At 48.4% G+C, this 13905-nt stretch overlaps 1 protein-coding gene across 1 annotated transcript in view; it reads left to right on the top strand.

Annotated features, from left to right (window-relative positions):
- The window catches only part of TUB (tubby bipartite transcription factor), a 71611-nt gene that overhangs the window by 37354 nt on the left and 20352 nt on the right, over positions 1 to 13905 (top strand). The window lies entirely within an intron of this gene.

Genomic DNA, 13905 nt, shown 5'->3' with positions numbered 1-13905 from the left:
TCCTTGCTCTTGCAGGGGTTACGGTGAGCTCAGTCCTGAGTCAGAGAACTGAGCTGGAGCTGCAGTTTTGTTTCTAAGCCTCTCCACTCCTTAGCCATACGCCAAGCACACACCCTGAGCCACAGTGCCAAGTGCTCAGAGGCATTTGCTCAGAGGAGTGTGGTTTGAAAGCAGCAGCCCTGGTCACTGGCAGAAGCCTGTGGTAAAGGGCAGAGGGATGCCCACAGCCCTTGCCTAACCAGCTCGCTGCTCTGGGACTGCACAGACACCGGCCCCTGCAGCACCATGGGGACAAATCAGACGCAGGGCTCTGTAGCACAGCTGCTTGTTCTGGTCCTGGCGAGCACTTGGAGGCACCATGCATTCGAGTCCTGCCTGTCAAACCGGGACTTTGGATGGTGGCCAGAGAGTCTACCCTGGGAAAAGTCAGGAGATCTGGGTCCAGGTATCTTGGCTGATGCTTAAGTGTGCTGAATTGGACAAAGAACATGAGGGACCATGACCCCAGGTCAAGCCCAAGTTCAAACCCAAGACTGTGCCTTGCAGGGCATGTTGGGCAGAGGCTCATAACTGATACAGGGACAGGATGTGAGGTTCACAGGCATGAAACATGGTGGTGGACTGGATTCATTGTACAGAGGGCCACAGGGCACTTTGGGATCTCAGCAGACCAGAAGAGAGTGAGTCTGGAACAGCAAAACTTAGGGTGTGAGGTCAGCTGCTGAGGTCAGCAAATGAGAGTGAAATGTGTACATTCAGGGTGCTCTGGGGAGGCCACAGGACAGTGTGTGATCCGGACATAGGACCTAGCCTAGGGGTGGGGAATTGGCAGAAGCTGGTCCTGGGGGCAACACTCCGGCACAGCTCCTGGATTAGGGCTTCAGGGTACAAGGACAAGCCCCTATCACAGACAGCAGGCTGGGGGTGAAGCCTGCATGTAGCCGGGCGGCAGGAAGCTGTCCTGGTCTCGCCAGGGCCCCCAGGCTCTGGGAGGGAAGCCAACTTTTCCTGGTCGTATCTGGCCTACTGCTTGTAAAGCCAGGGGCTGGGTTGTGTTGTGACAGATGGGACATGGCAGGCACCCCAGACTCCCAAAGGCAACTGGACAGCCAGAAGTTGTTTGATGCTGTAGAAGGGTGGACTTTAGATCCAGAGCCTGATCTGCTCCTGGCGCTGGCCTTTATTGTGACCTCAGCTTAATGTTCCTAAATATTAGCAGCCTCTTTTATTAAAAAAAAAAGTCCTTGAGCCTCAGTTTCCTTTTATGAAAAATGTGGATATTAGTTACAGGCTGAAAAGATGTCATGAAGATGCTTAGCACAGATAACTTGTTCAGCAAGTGGCAATTTCCTTCCTTTTGTCTATTCTGGTACCTGCAGCAGAACTGAGTATGTGTGTAGACCTGAATGTGCTCCCACCTTAGGCCAAGTGGGCCTTGCGTAGGAAGTAGGAAATTGGGGGGAGATGGAAGAAGGGGCTGCGTGCCTCTGCTAAGCCCAGGAGCAGAGCTGGACTAGAACATCAGCTGCTGAGTTAATAGGACCTGGGGGCCGTGGTGGATTTAGCCAGGTGGATGTGCAGTGTTTAATATGGGAGCAGCAAGAGGATGGGTTACAGTCTTAGTTTCCTTATCTGAAAAATAGATATATAAATCTATGTGTGTGTCAGATACATATGAATAGACGGCATGTCTGGTTTCTGTGGCTACTTCTGTTGCCTTCAGAATCATCCCTCTCTGAGCAGTTAGTGTGAGGCGTTTCCCTGCGTCACCCCAGGGTCTAGCTTGGAGCTGGCAGACATGGAAGTGGACATGTGCAAGATGGTTAGCCTTCTGGCCAGTCGGTGGTTATTCATGCCATCCTAGAGTTGGCTGAGGACGGGGGGAAGGGGCAGCAGGAGGTGCTCTTAGGTCCCCCAGACCAGTAGGGGCTCTGGGGTATGGCCGGGATCACATGCATTAAGCAGTTTCTCTGTCACACAAGGTGTTCCGAGAGTAGCGAGTGCCAGGGGTCTGCTCAGAACTGAGACCAGCGGCTCACTCGGCAGCTGGTGGGACAGCATTGTCCCTGTAAGAATATTACCAGAGGCAGGCATGGAGATCAAGGGCATCCGGAAGGGCCCAGCATGGGTTGGGTGTGGTCAGGATGGGGGTGCCACGCAGGTCTACACAGACCAGAGGTCTGATGCCGGTTTGACCTCGGGACAGGTCATCTCTCTGTGCTCTGACCCCCATCCAGACCCCCTTATAAGGGACCAGGTGATGAGCTTTACTCCTCTTTGGGGAGAAAAGGATCATGCAGAGTTTGGATAGCCAGGGAGAGTGAGGCTGAGCTGTTTGAGCTTTCTGCAGGGCTGCTGTGCTTTGGGGCAAGAAGGTTCCTGGGTTCTGAATTCCCAATCTGTTACCTGTAAGCAGGAAACCTGGGATAAGTCTGGGCTCTCCTACCTTCCTATTTCTCTTTCTGGAAGGTGTCAGATGCAGTACTTGTGCTGGGCATGCAGCAGGGGGCAGAATCAGACCTGATCCTGGGTCATGGAACTCACAGACGAGGAATGACTAGTGATTACTGTAGCAATAACTGCTGGTGTTCCAGAACTTCAAGAATGGTTATAAAAGCATTTTGAAGGGTTGAAGCTACCTGTACCAATTTGGCCTTGCCAGGCAGGCAGCCCCTTGCACTTTGCAAATGGCTCTAGTCCCTATACCACCAGGACAACCCTGGATCTGCCTGGACCTGCCTGGTCAACACTTAATTGCATCACTAAACCAGGTGGTGCATGAGATAAAGTTCAGGAGCACAGTTAATTGAACCAGCTGCCAGTCAAGATAGAAACTTTGGCTTTCTTATCACAGAACTTGGGTTTACAAATCATCTTGGAGCTTGCATTAGGAACCTGTGCAGAACAGAACAGCCTGTTCTGTTTTCCCATCTAGTCCGTTTGTAGAAACCAGAAATGATTCCCAGATTGTCAAATCTCAGAATGGCTGCGCTGGGAAGGCCAGTCCTCTGAATTAATCTTGTATGTTTGAAATGTTGCACTGAGGCCCAGATTGGGGAAAGACCTAACCCAAGAGCATTCTGCTGAGAGAACTGGTGACTAGATTCTTTCCTCTTGCCCAGTGTTCTTCTGCTTTACTGAACTATCTTTGCTCTTCTTCTGCATAAACTACCCGGGAAGAATCAAACTGAGCTGCTTCAGACTCCCCCCTGTTAGTACTCTATAATACTAACAGTTTAACTGAAAACCAGCCCATGATCTCCTACCTCTGGAATGTTTTCTTCCCCTCTTGCAGAAACCATATGCACACTTTATCTTACACTTCAGTCATCACAGTTTTGTGCTCTTTTCTTATTTAGTATTCTCCTTCCTTTTTGATAATTAGAATTTAAATTACCTTCTTATAAAGAATATAGTGTGCTTTTCGGTTGCTTATTTTCTTCCATTCAAGTTTGAGGTGAGCTTTGTGTCCATCAACACACTGTTTTAGTGGTTGTAGATTTATATTTTCATATGTAGTGGGACTGATCCTCTCACTAATTGTGATTATCAGGATCTCCTCTGTTTTTCCTCAAGGTCTGCCGCGCCATGTGGACATCTTCAGGGCAGGCAGGAATCGAACTCATGCTGAAGTGGCTTTAGCTTCTTAGTGCTGTGCTTTAACCCACTGTGTCACCAGGGAGGGCCTCCTGTTTTTCTTACATTTTTTCTTCTAGATAATCTTTACCTGAGTTATCTAGAAGTATTAACAGCAGGGAAATAGTTTATCCCAGGCTGTCCTAATCTTGGGGATCAGCAAGGATCAGTTAAACTGGACACTTAACCTCACACCTGTGGAACTGGAAAAGAGGCCCATTGAGTGGGTGTAATAGGCAAAAAGAAACTAGTGACACCATCTCTTTGGCCTACCTCCCTCGCTACTCTTCCTTATTCTGCCTCCTGAAAGGATGCGATGCAGCTAGACACATTTCCTCAGGATATAGCTGGTGCTGAGCACTCAGTGATGGGGCTCTCCCTGAGACTGGGAGCCCTCAACTGCTTCCTATGTGGAGTAGGCAATCTGGAGAACAGGCCCAGCTCATGCTTCCCCTGAACATGCTCCTGTGCCACCCACACTTTTCAGCAAGGGCACATACCTCCTGTAGAGTCTGTTTCCACCCCTACATCTTTTTGCTTTGGTGCAGAAGTCTGCCTCTCTCTCAAAGTTGTTACCTCAGAAACATCTCTTATTAGCCTATTTATTGTTAAAGCACATTCACTTGTACAGAATTGACACTTAATTACATCATTGAACCAGTTGGTGCATGAGACAAAGTTCAGGAACACAGTTAATCAAACCAGCTGCCAGTCAAGGTGGTAACTTTGGCTCTCTCACCACAGAACTTGGGTTCACAAATCATCTGGGAGCTTCACTTCATTCCTTAGCACATTTCTAATGGGAACCTTACGAAATCCTATGCACAATCAAGTTTCAGAATCTCCTTGGGATTTTTATTTGAATTTAAAAGAAGTTAATTTAGGAAGAATTGCCATCTTTAAAATAGTCCTCTTATCATGTGGGATAAGAAATTTCCATTTAATTCAAGTTCTCTTTACAGATCTCAGTCCTATTTTATAATTTCCTTCCTGTGGATCCCAAATAAGTCTCATTAATCTTATGTTAAAATATTTTATACATAATTCTACCATTGTCAATGAGATAGCTTTTATATTTTCATTCTGTGATTATAGGGAAATGTTACTGATTTTTTTTTTTAATTTTTCATCTGGTGATCTTACTAACGTTTTTGATTCCAGAGTTTTTCTTATTCATACCTTAAGTTTTCTCAGGACCCCAGTATAGGGTGTCATTTCCAATCATGTAAAATTGTGATTTCTCTTTTCTAAGATGGTAGACTAATGGCTGTGCTTCACTGTCACACTCGGGGACTAAAAAAATACCAGGTTGTTGGTCAAGTCCCACCCTCATCCTTCCTGAGTCACAATCTCCAGCTCAGCAGAAGGTCCTGACTGGGAGGGGTGGGTGCAAGATCAATTCCAGGTCCAAGACCCCCCTGTAGAGGAAGGCAGCATACAATCCCAGTTTATTTGAATGCAGACCAAAACCTGAATTTTTTTTTTTTTTTTTTGGTTTGTGAGCAAGAGAAGTTGGTGAAAGCTTTTAAGCAGCAGGTGCAATGGTAGAATTGCATTCAGAAAAGATCACTCTCACTGCCATGTGAGAACAGACTGCAGGGGACCAGAGGGAAAGGGGGTGCAGATTATTATGTAACAACAGCTAACTCATACAGCTTTCTCCTTACTATGTGCCAGGCACTTTTGAAGTGATTTACATATATTAACTAGTAGTTGCTGGTGCACAGGGAGTTTGTGGCAAGGCCTGGTTTAAAACCAGCAGATCTGGCTACAGGCATCTCACCCTGGAGCACCCAGGTATCCCACAGCGCAAATGAAGTAGTTTGACAAAGGTGGTGGCACTGAGGTGGTAACAAGGGACACATTTGAAGTGATACTTAGGATCTAATATCAGCAGGGCCTGATGATGGTTTGAATTTGAGGCAAATATCAAGAAACCAGTTTTTCTATATGTTTGTGGCCATTTGGAGATTTTCTAGGACTTTGTTCACTTTTCCGTTTGTGTTGTTCATAGTTGCTTATTACCTGTACTCATGTGGACAAAGGGGATTCACACCCACTGCCAGGGAGTATTTTGAGCCCCACTGTATCTGTCTTCTGAGTATGTGACTGGACAAGGGCATTCTCTGCTCACCATAGCTTTAGTTTGGTGGTATGAGAGCAAGGTGAGTTTAGTGTGTGTCCTCCATGCTAAATTGGGTTGGAGGTGAGAAGTGGATAATTTGATGTCAGTTGTCAGAAGCGGCCCTAGGAAATGGAACTTGCATGATACTGAGAGCCTTAGACATTACTCCAAGGCCCTCGCCTTATAGCCTACTACATTGAGACCAAGAAAACTTGGAAAGGTTTGTCTACACTCATATAGGAAGCCAGGGACTTAGAACTAGAACTCGGGTTCTCCAACACCCAAGACATGCATGGCATCTTCAGATGAAGTGAGGATATTAGCCAGTGACAGTGAGTTTCTGACTACTTGCCCTGGTGAATGCCTGCGAAAGATCCAGTTGTGCCAGAGCCAAGTGGTACAGTGGGTCAACATTAAGAATAGGCAGGGTTGAGCCAGGAAATTGGGTACTAATGGCTCGTGAAAGCCAGAGGCTGAGGTTCAATTGTGGAGCGCTAGGACCCAAGATAGAGACCTGGAGAATTTTGGAGCAGATGTCAGGAGGCTAAGGCAAAGTACAGGGTAACCTGGACTAGACGAACACACAAGGAGACCCCAGAAGTCCTTGTGGTAAGGGTGGGACAGGGTCAACTTGCAGGACATGCCCAGGTCAGAATCCAGGACCAGTCCTGCAGAATGGAGCCCTTCTCCCCAGGGCACGCAAGGCTGGCAAGAGCAGGAAGGATGCAATAGGGAGGATGGCGCCTGCAGAGGAGACAAGGAGGAGGCGGGCTGTGATGAGAGCCAGAAATCAGGGCAAGAGCCTGGAGAAAGGCAGCGAGGGATGCTGCCCCCGACACTCCTGCAGCCCTGGCAGATCTCACCTGAGGAGGTCTGGAGGGGCTGTTCTCGGAAATGCTGGGGTTGTGAGGAGCCCCATTCCCAAAGCTCAGGAGGGCAGCAGCCCCAGAACTGCCTGTTCTTATTCTCATCTGACATGCGCTCCAGCCCATGGCAGAGGCTTTGGCTGACGCTGAGTAAATCCTTGTTGTTGTGACCCCCCACAGGGCTTGTGCTTCTTTCTGTATAATAGCTCCTCCTGGTAGCTGCGAGCAATCAATGAGATAATACACATAATGCTTAGCACAGTGCGGGCCCCACATGCGGGCTCGATAAGTGGAGCTCTAATTAGGAAAAACTGGCACATCTCCAGGAGCTTGGGACTTTTGACAGAGTGGTCACAGCTTCCGTTTCCCCGTGCAGCAGGCGAGGCAGGCATTGCTCCCACTTAGTGGAGGAGGAAACTGGGGCGAGCACAGGTGATTGGTCCCTGGTCATCTAGTGAGGGGGCAGAACAGAAGGCAAGAATTTAGCAATCCTCAATCTGGTGTGTTTTCATCACCATGTTTCTTCTATAAAATATAAGACTCTTGGTCATAATTTTCTTAGTTATAGAAACTAGAATCATCTTTCTGCATCTCCAAACTGCAAAGAGTCAAAATTATCAGGGAAATTTAGTGCTGGGGGGTAACCTTCAAGACTGTTCTAAGCTCTCGGCCTCATGAGGGACAGACAACTGAAAGACTCAGGGTCACACAGCACATTTGTGACAGCCAGGACTGGGCCCGGGTCTAGTATTCTTTTCTCTCTGCCTTTATAGGTCTTAAAACTTGAATGCCCATTTCAGAGCTGGAAAAACTGAGCCAGAGAGGTGAACTGACCTAACTGTAACATGGTAGCACCTACCCTTCAGGACACACTTTGTTTAGCAAGCTGGTGTCATCAGAGTCTGCTCTTCTAGCCCATCAGCAGTGGAAGGGGAAGGCCGTGGAGCAAGAAGGTGTGTGTAGGGGCCATAAACTTGGTAAATAGTTTAAATGGCATTGTAGTGTCTGGTTCCTCTTGCTAGAGAGTATGGTTTGTGAATTCGAATTAGGATTGTTTAAAATGGATTTCACATTTTCAAAACCATGGTTTTCTTAGATGAGGGGAGAAAAACAAGTCAAAGAAGCGACCGCACAGGCTTTTCTGAAAGGTTACAAAATAAAATGTTCTTTGCTGGAGGATATATAGGCAGTGGCTCTTTGTTTGACAAAGGAGAGGGCTCTGCTAGATAAATTCTGCATTATGAACGAATGAAAGTTCTCTCCCTCTCTTTCTGATCAGCCTAATTCCTTGTTGCTTATCTGCAAATCCAATAATGCTGGTAAAACAAACCCCTCTTGCAGGCTGCACACAGGGGCCCGGGCTCCTCGGAAGCTTTTTCCTATTTATAAACTCAGCCCCTGTTCCTTGGAGACCTGGGCTTAGCTGCCAGGTGGGGAAGTGGGTGGAGGACCTGGCCGTGGAACACAGGACCAGGACACTGTGATCGGCTCTGCCTGCCCATCTGGTCTCTGAGCAGTAACTACTCAGACCCCCAAAATGGAGCAGAGGAACTAGGCAAAGAAGAGTGCTGAAGTTCGGCATCCTTCCCACACTGCCCCAGGCCCCTCCAAGATAAACAGATGGGCTCAAAATTGCAGGTGTTTTGTATGAATGAAAAACACACGCCTTCCAGGGTGGCCACCTGGGCACACCTTAGTAATTACCACAGCAGCCAACTAAGGATAGTTCAGGGCTTAGTGGATGGATGCCTAGCGACCCATCCCGTGAACAGGATTATCTACTTATCTAAGTTCCAATTGATAGACACCGTGTAGCCCCACTTTTACCATCTTCCCCCCAGTTAGAAATAAATCTGTGATGCCCACCTCTGTCTATAAGCTGCATTTTTCCCTTGGCTAGATCTACAGAGCACCAAGAGCTCTTCACATTTGGTTTTCTCTAGAGGGTAGCACTTAAGCCTGTGGGCTCTCGATCTCCCTGCTGTCTGAGCTCTGGACTCTCTTACTTGTGGCTTTGAACAGGCTGTGTAACCTCCAGGTCGTTCATCTGTAAAATGGGGATTATAATCATACCAGTCTCCTAGCCTGGTGGACTGAGAGAGAAGCCGGGTGTCACTGATAAGCAGGGATTGGCATGATTCATGAGATGTGATCATAAAGCAGACTTTGTCTTTGTCGTCCACTGTCTCTGATGGGTTTGTTCTTTGCTCCTCAACCTAAATGAAATTGAGGATAAGTCCCTTGACTTTGGGAGGGTAACAGGTAACCAAAGGTCATTCTGTCAATAACTAGGATGTCCTGACTACTGGGGGGAAAAAAAAAACAAACCTTTGAGCCTCAGCTATACCACATGGCTGCAGTAGAGGATCCAGCTTACCAAAATGAGTTTGATCCATTCCAGGGTACAAGGTGAGAGCAGGCAGGGGAGGAGAGGCCCAGGAATTTCTTCCCTGACTGATACTCATGAGATCATGTCAAACTCTCTGGCCTCTCTCTCTGTCATTGGGGTACGTTTACAGGTTCGTGAAGACCATCTCCCCATGTGCAGCTCCCTTGAGGTGGGAGATATCCCACCCCTGCCCCAGTAATTCCCCAGGACACACTGATTCCTTTCTCAGGCCCTGGGAAACCTTAGTTATCAGCCCCCTCAAGCAATCCTTCTTGACTGGGATCTATGACAATCCTATCTGCTCTCAGACTGAGACTCATCTTGGTCCTCAGGACACACCCCTGTGACCTTTGTCCCACAAACCTGGGCACACAGGCAACCCTGAGGCAGCAGCACCCTCTCGGCCATCAGGGCAGCCAGCTGCCACCCCCTTTGTGGATCTGCCAGGTATGACTCAGGTCATCCTCTGTGACCCCTACACCACTGTAACCACATAATAAGCTCTCCTGGGGCATGGTGGGTGGGTGGGGGTGGAAGCCTTCAGGTCATTTCAGGTGAAGGCATTAGAACATTCAACACCCTGTACCTCCCACTTAGGGCTCACTGGACCAGAGAGCCCTGTTTAGACTGCTTCTCAAATCTCCAGCACCCCTTTCTCAGCTGCTTTCATATTACTTAGGTACTAGAGGTCCAAGTTGCATTGGGACCCATCTCACCTTTGGGATTGACCTCTATCATCTTGGAGCCTGAAGTAGAGAGTTCCATTTCTCTGTCTCTGGCCCAAGTTTGCTTTTATACAACAGTTGAGGACCTGGCAGAGAGGACTTAGTCAACAAATGATAGTCACACACAGTCCACAATTAGAGGCTCTCCTTTTATCCTTTTTTTTTTTTTAAGATTTTGTGCATACAAGAACTGGGGTACAGGTTGGAGGTGCAGGGACAGTGAGAGGAGTCACCAGAGACAGAGTGGGGAGCATAACAGGTGGGTCTAGAGAGCAGTGGACAAGGCAGGAGAGGTCTGCGGTGCCATGTGGGTCACCTCCCTGGCCAGAGATGGAACCCATTCTGCAGTGGCTGTGCAGAGCTTCACAGTGCCAAGACTTAACCCTTGTGCCACCAGGGAGGCCCCTTCCTTTTATCATTTAACCATTCCATTGGTTTTTCTTTTGCCTTACTTTATGCTTTATGAGTAGTATGGTTTTGGGTTCTTTTTCAGATCGTGCTTGGCGTTTGCTGTTACAGCTTTTGAGAGTTTTAGCTGCTGCCTTTGGCAGTGACTTGAATAGTTGGCGTGCTAGTTTTAATTCTACTCGTGGTTACCCTACATTTTTTCCAAAGATATCAATAAACCTGTTGACCTCACTTATTCATGTAATAGGGCAATGATCTTTATATGTCCTACGGTTACTTAGTGGGGATTTCAGAGGGCACACATGACATCGCCCAACAGCTTTGAAAGGCACAGGACTCTAGTTTAGGGCCTGCTTGTCTCTGACCTGGGGTCATCTAGCAGTTTGTGATCCCTTTGGTCCCTTTCTGTCTCCACTTGCTCCCAATCAAATCTTTCTAAAAAGTACATCTGGGCTGTTTTACTCTTGACATAAAACCCTCCGGTAGTTCCTTATTGTCTATAGAATAAAATCTAAACTCTCTAGCCTGGTGTTCAGGCTGCCATGTGGTCTGGGCCAACCCTGGCTTTCCAGGACCTTCTCCTGCCACAGGACCACTCCCCACAGGCTGACACCTTGTTTTTCAAGTGTGTAGGTCACCAAGATACCCCAAGATCTGCTGCTTTTACTCACACCACCTTTTCTGTCTGGAGAGCCTGCCTCATGCCTGGTTGGTTGTAGAATCTCAGTAACTGTCCATCTTCTCCTGTTTCTCTTATCAGTCAGCATCTTGCTCATCCTTCTTTCATATCCAGGAAAGTCTTGTCCTAACCTGCCTCTGCCATTCACACATTGTACACTAGTACTCTAGTACCTTGCGTCTCCCCTAACCAACCCAAGGTGCCCTGACAGCAGGCCTGGGCTGGAGGCCAGCCAAGACCACCATGGCCTTTGAGCCCAGCAGGGTCTAGTCGATGTTTCACTGATTGAATTGTTTCCTAAGACTGCAAGGATACAAATAGGCAAGGTCTCTTGGGACTCCAAGAATACATATTAATTTATTATTCGTCTCCTTTGACTTCCAAAATGTACTAGAGGTAGCCTACATGCAATAAAACTTAAATTTAGAAATAGAAAATGGGAGAATTCATGTGGAAGTAGCAAGGTGTCAATACACTGAGTTCCTTCCTTGAGTGAACTGGTGCTGCTGAGGGGTGCTGCCTGCGGTCCCCCAGTAGGGCTGGTAGATATGAGGGTTTCTGTTGGGCTATGTCAGTTTCCATGCATTCCGTCACTTGCAAACTATCCTGACAAACCATGAGCATGTTTGAAAATTCCTAACATGCAACAAGAGAATTGAAAATCATAGGAAATATCCTTGAAGGATCTGGACAGGTGGGGGTGGGGCAGGAGGCTGAGCTTGCTATGTGGCAGCATTTTGGTAGAGTTAAGCTTGTCCTGAGGCTAAACTTGAAAAGCTCAGGTGTTTCCTCAGGGGTCATTGTGCAGTGTGGGTCATTGTGCAGTGTGGTTGTGCCTTAACAAGGCAGCTTAATACAACTGTCCTTAAGGTCCTCAGTTGGTGCTCTGGAGTGGCTGTTGGTAGACACCAAGGAGATATACTTAAGCTTCAACCTGGGCAGCCATTGGAGCAGGAAAACCCATCTCCAAGGGCGCACTTAGATCTTCCCCATGCGCTTACTTTAACACTACACCCAAAAAATGTCCTAATGGAGACCCATTCAGACAGCAGAGGCATCCCCCACACAGATACTCACCCACACTCATACATCCAGGGGCGCACAGCCCCACTGGCTCCCTCACATCTCACAAGCACACATACAACCTCCACAGGAAGAGATATGGGGGGCTGTCTTATTTCTTCACCTCCTTTATGCTTCCAGATTTTGCTCCCTTAGGACAGACTCTAACATGTCTGTTTAATAGATTTAATTACTTCAGACTCCTGAGACCTTCCAACTCATTTCTGATTGCGTTAAGGTGTCAGATAACTTGGGAGTAAAAGGGGAAAGCAACCTCAGTGCTTGAAGAGAAATCCTGTAGGTTCTACTCAGCTCAGCTCTGAAGTGGTAGCTGCTGATTGCAACTTGAGGGACACGGTCTGGAGAGTGGGCCAGCCTCTTGCTTTGGGCAGCCTCTGTCCACTGGCCCTGAGGACAGAGGCGTTGGGGTAGTGCTTCTTCTGCTGCACTGGCCTCCCAGGCAGGATCAGTTCCTTTCTGCTGCCCTTTCCGAGTGCCTGACAAGGGTGAAAACAGGCCCAGTCCAAGTGTCCCAGTAGGCAAGGAAACCACCCTACTTTCTGCCTCCTGCATCTACTCTGGGGTGATTTATTTTGTCTGCTCTCTGTCCCTAGGGACAGTGAGAGCTCCTGAAGGTTAATACATAATCAGAGGTCAAACTCTCAGAGAGCATGGATGCTGTGTCAAGCAGAGACAGATCTGATCTGCTCCTGCACTCTGAAAGCCTGGGGAGAGCGGCTGGGTGGGTGTGTTGCATGAATTATGATGGGCAGGAGGCTAAGGGCAAGAGCTTGGACCCAGACTGCTGGTCTGTGAATTTCAGCTTCACTGTGGACCAGTGGTGTGATTTGAGCATGATCTTTACCTTCTCTGTGCTTCAGTTTCTTCTGTTACAGAACAGGTCTTTTAAGAGGACCTAGCTCCCATTACGGTTTTGAAGAATAAATGCTTATGGCATAGAGATACCTGCCACTCAGCCATGTGCCCAGTGATTGTTTTTCTAAGGTTTAACAGATGTGGCAAGGCTGAAGAAGGGAGAATGGGGCTGGGGAGTCCTGGCTTTGGACCCAGGGCAGCAGGGTGAGGCTCTCCATCAGCCTCAGCCCAGCTGGCGTTTCTCTAGCTGGCTCCCTCCCACCCCTGGTGCAGTCATGAGGCCACAAGTTTCACACTGGAGGAGCTCCACAGGGGTGCTCTTGTGGCCAGGGACAGTGGGGGTGGAGCTGATGAATCCAGAGTGCTCTTAAGGGAAGGTGTGACCCCAGCAGATCCCCTGGCCTCTGCCCCCACTCCTCTGACCTTCCTAGCCCCCCTATGGCTGCTCCCCCACATCCCAGCATGCCACACCTTGATCCTCACAGCCAGGACCTCCTCACACTGCCTTTGACAAAGGTTTTCGGCTAGCTTGGGTTTTGGGAAACCTAGAGGTTTCTATTCCAGCCCCCAAGGCTTCCTAGCTTTATGTCCTTGGGCACTTTCATATCCCAGAGGCTTTTTTCGCTGAGAAACAGGGATAAAACAAAAACCCTTTTAAGGCTACTATGGAGATTAATAATATAAATTTATAAGGATCGGGATTGCAATAGGCAATAAACGTTATCCTTCCCTAGACTGCTATAGCTTAGCCGGGGAGGACTCTGGAAACATCTCCTTTACTAAAACCAAATGGAAACAGGGAAGGGTGTATGTGGGAACTGGGGAGGCAAGCGCAGCAGACAGGGGTGCAGGACAGCCTCCATGTCTTCGACCTGAGGGCTCCCGGGACTTCTGTCTTTACTGGCACCATTCATCCCCTTCCTGCACAACTGGGTTACACTCCCCACCTCCGCAGCCTCCACCCTGAGCTGTGGTCTCCCAAATTCTGGTGGAGATCTGTAGGCGCGGTAGGTAGGTGTTAGAACTCTCCCCGTTTCACAGAGGAAGAAACGGAGGCTGGGAAATCTGGGGAGTCGCCCAGTATAACGCTGCCATTAGCCCCAGGTGGGCGCGGGCGCGGTCACGCGGAATCAGGCTCC

The sequence above is a fragment of the Condylura cristata genome, unplaced genomic scaffold (genome assembly GCF_000260355.1).
Source record: "Condylura cristata isolate star-nosed mole 26May11 unplaced genomic scaffold, ConCri1.0 scaffold00015, whole genome shotgun sequence".
NCBI classification, from domain to species: domain Eukaryota; kingdom Metazoa; phylum Chordata; class Mammalia; order Eulipotyphla; family Talpidae; genus Condylura; species Condylura cristata.
Note: the sequence above shows the minus strand (reverse complement) of the source record. Positions and strands in the feature narration are given on the sequence as shown.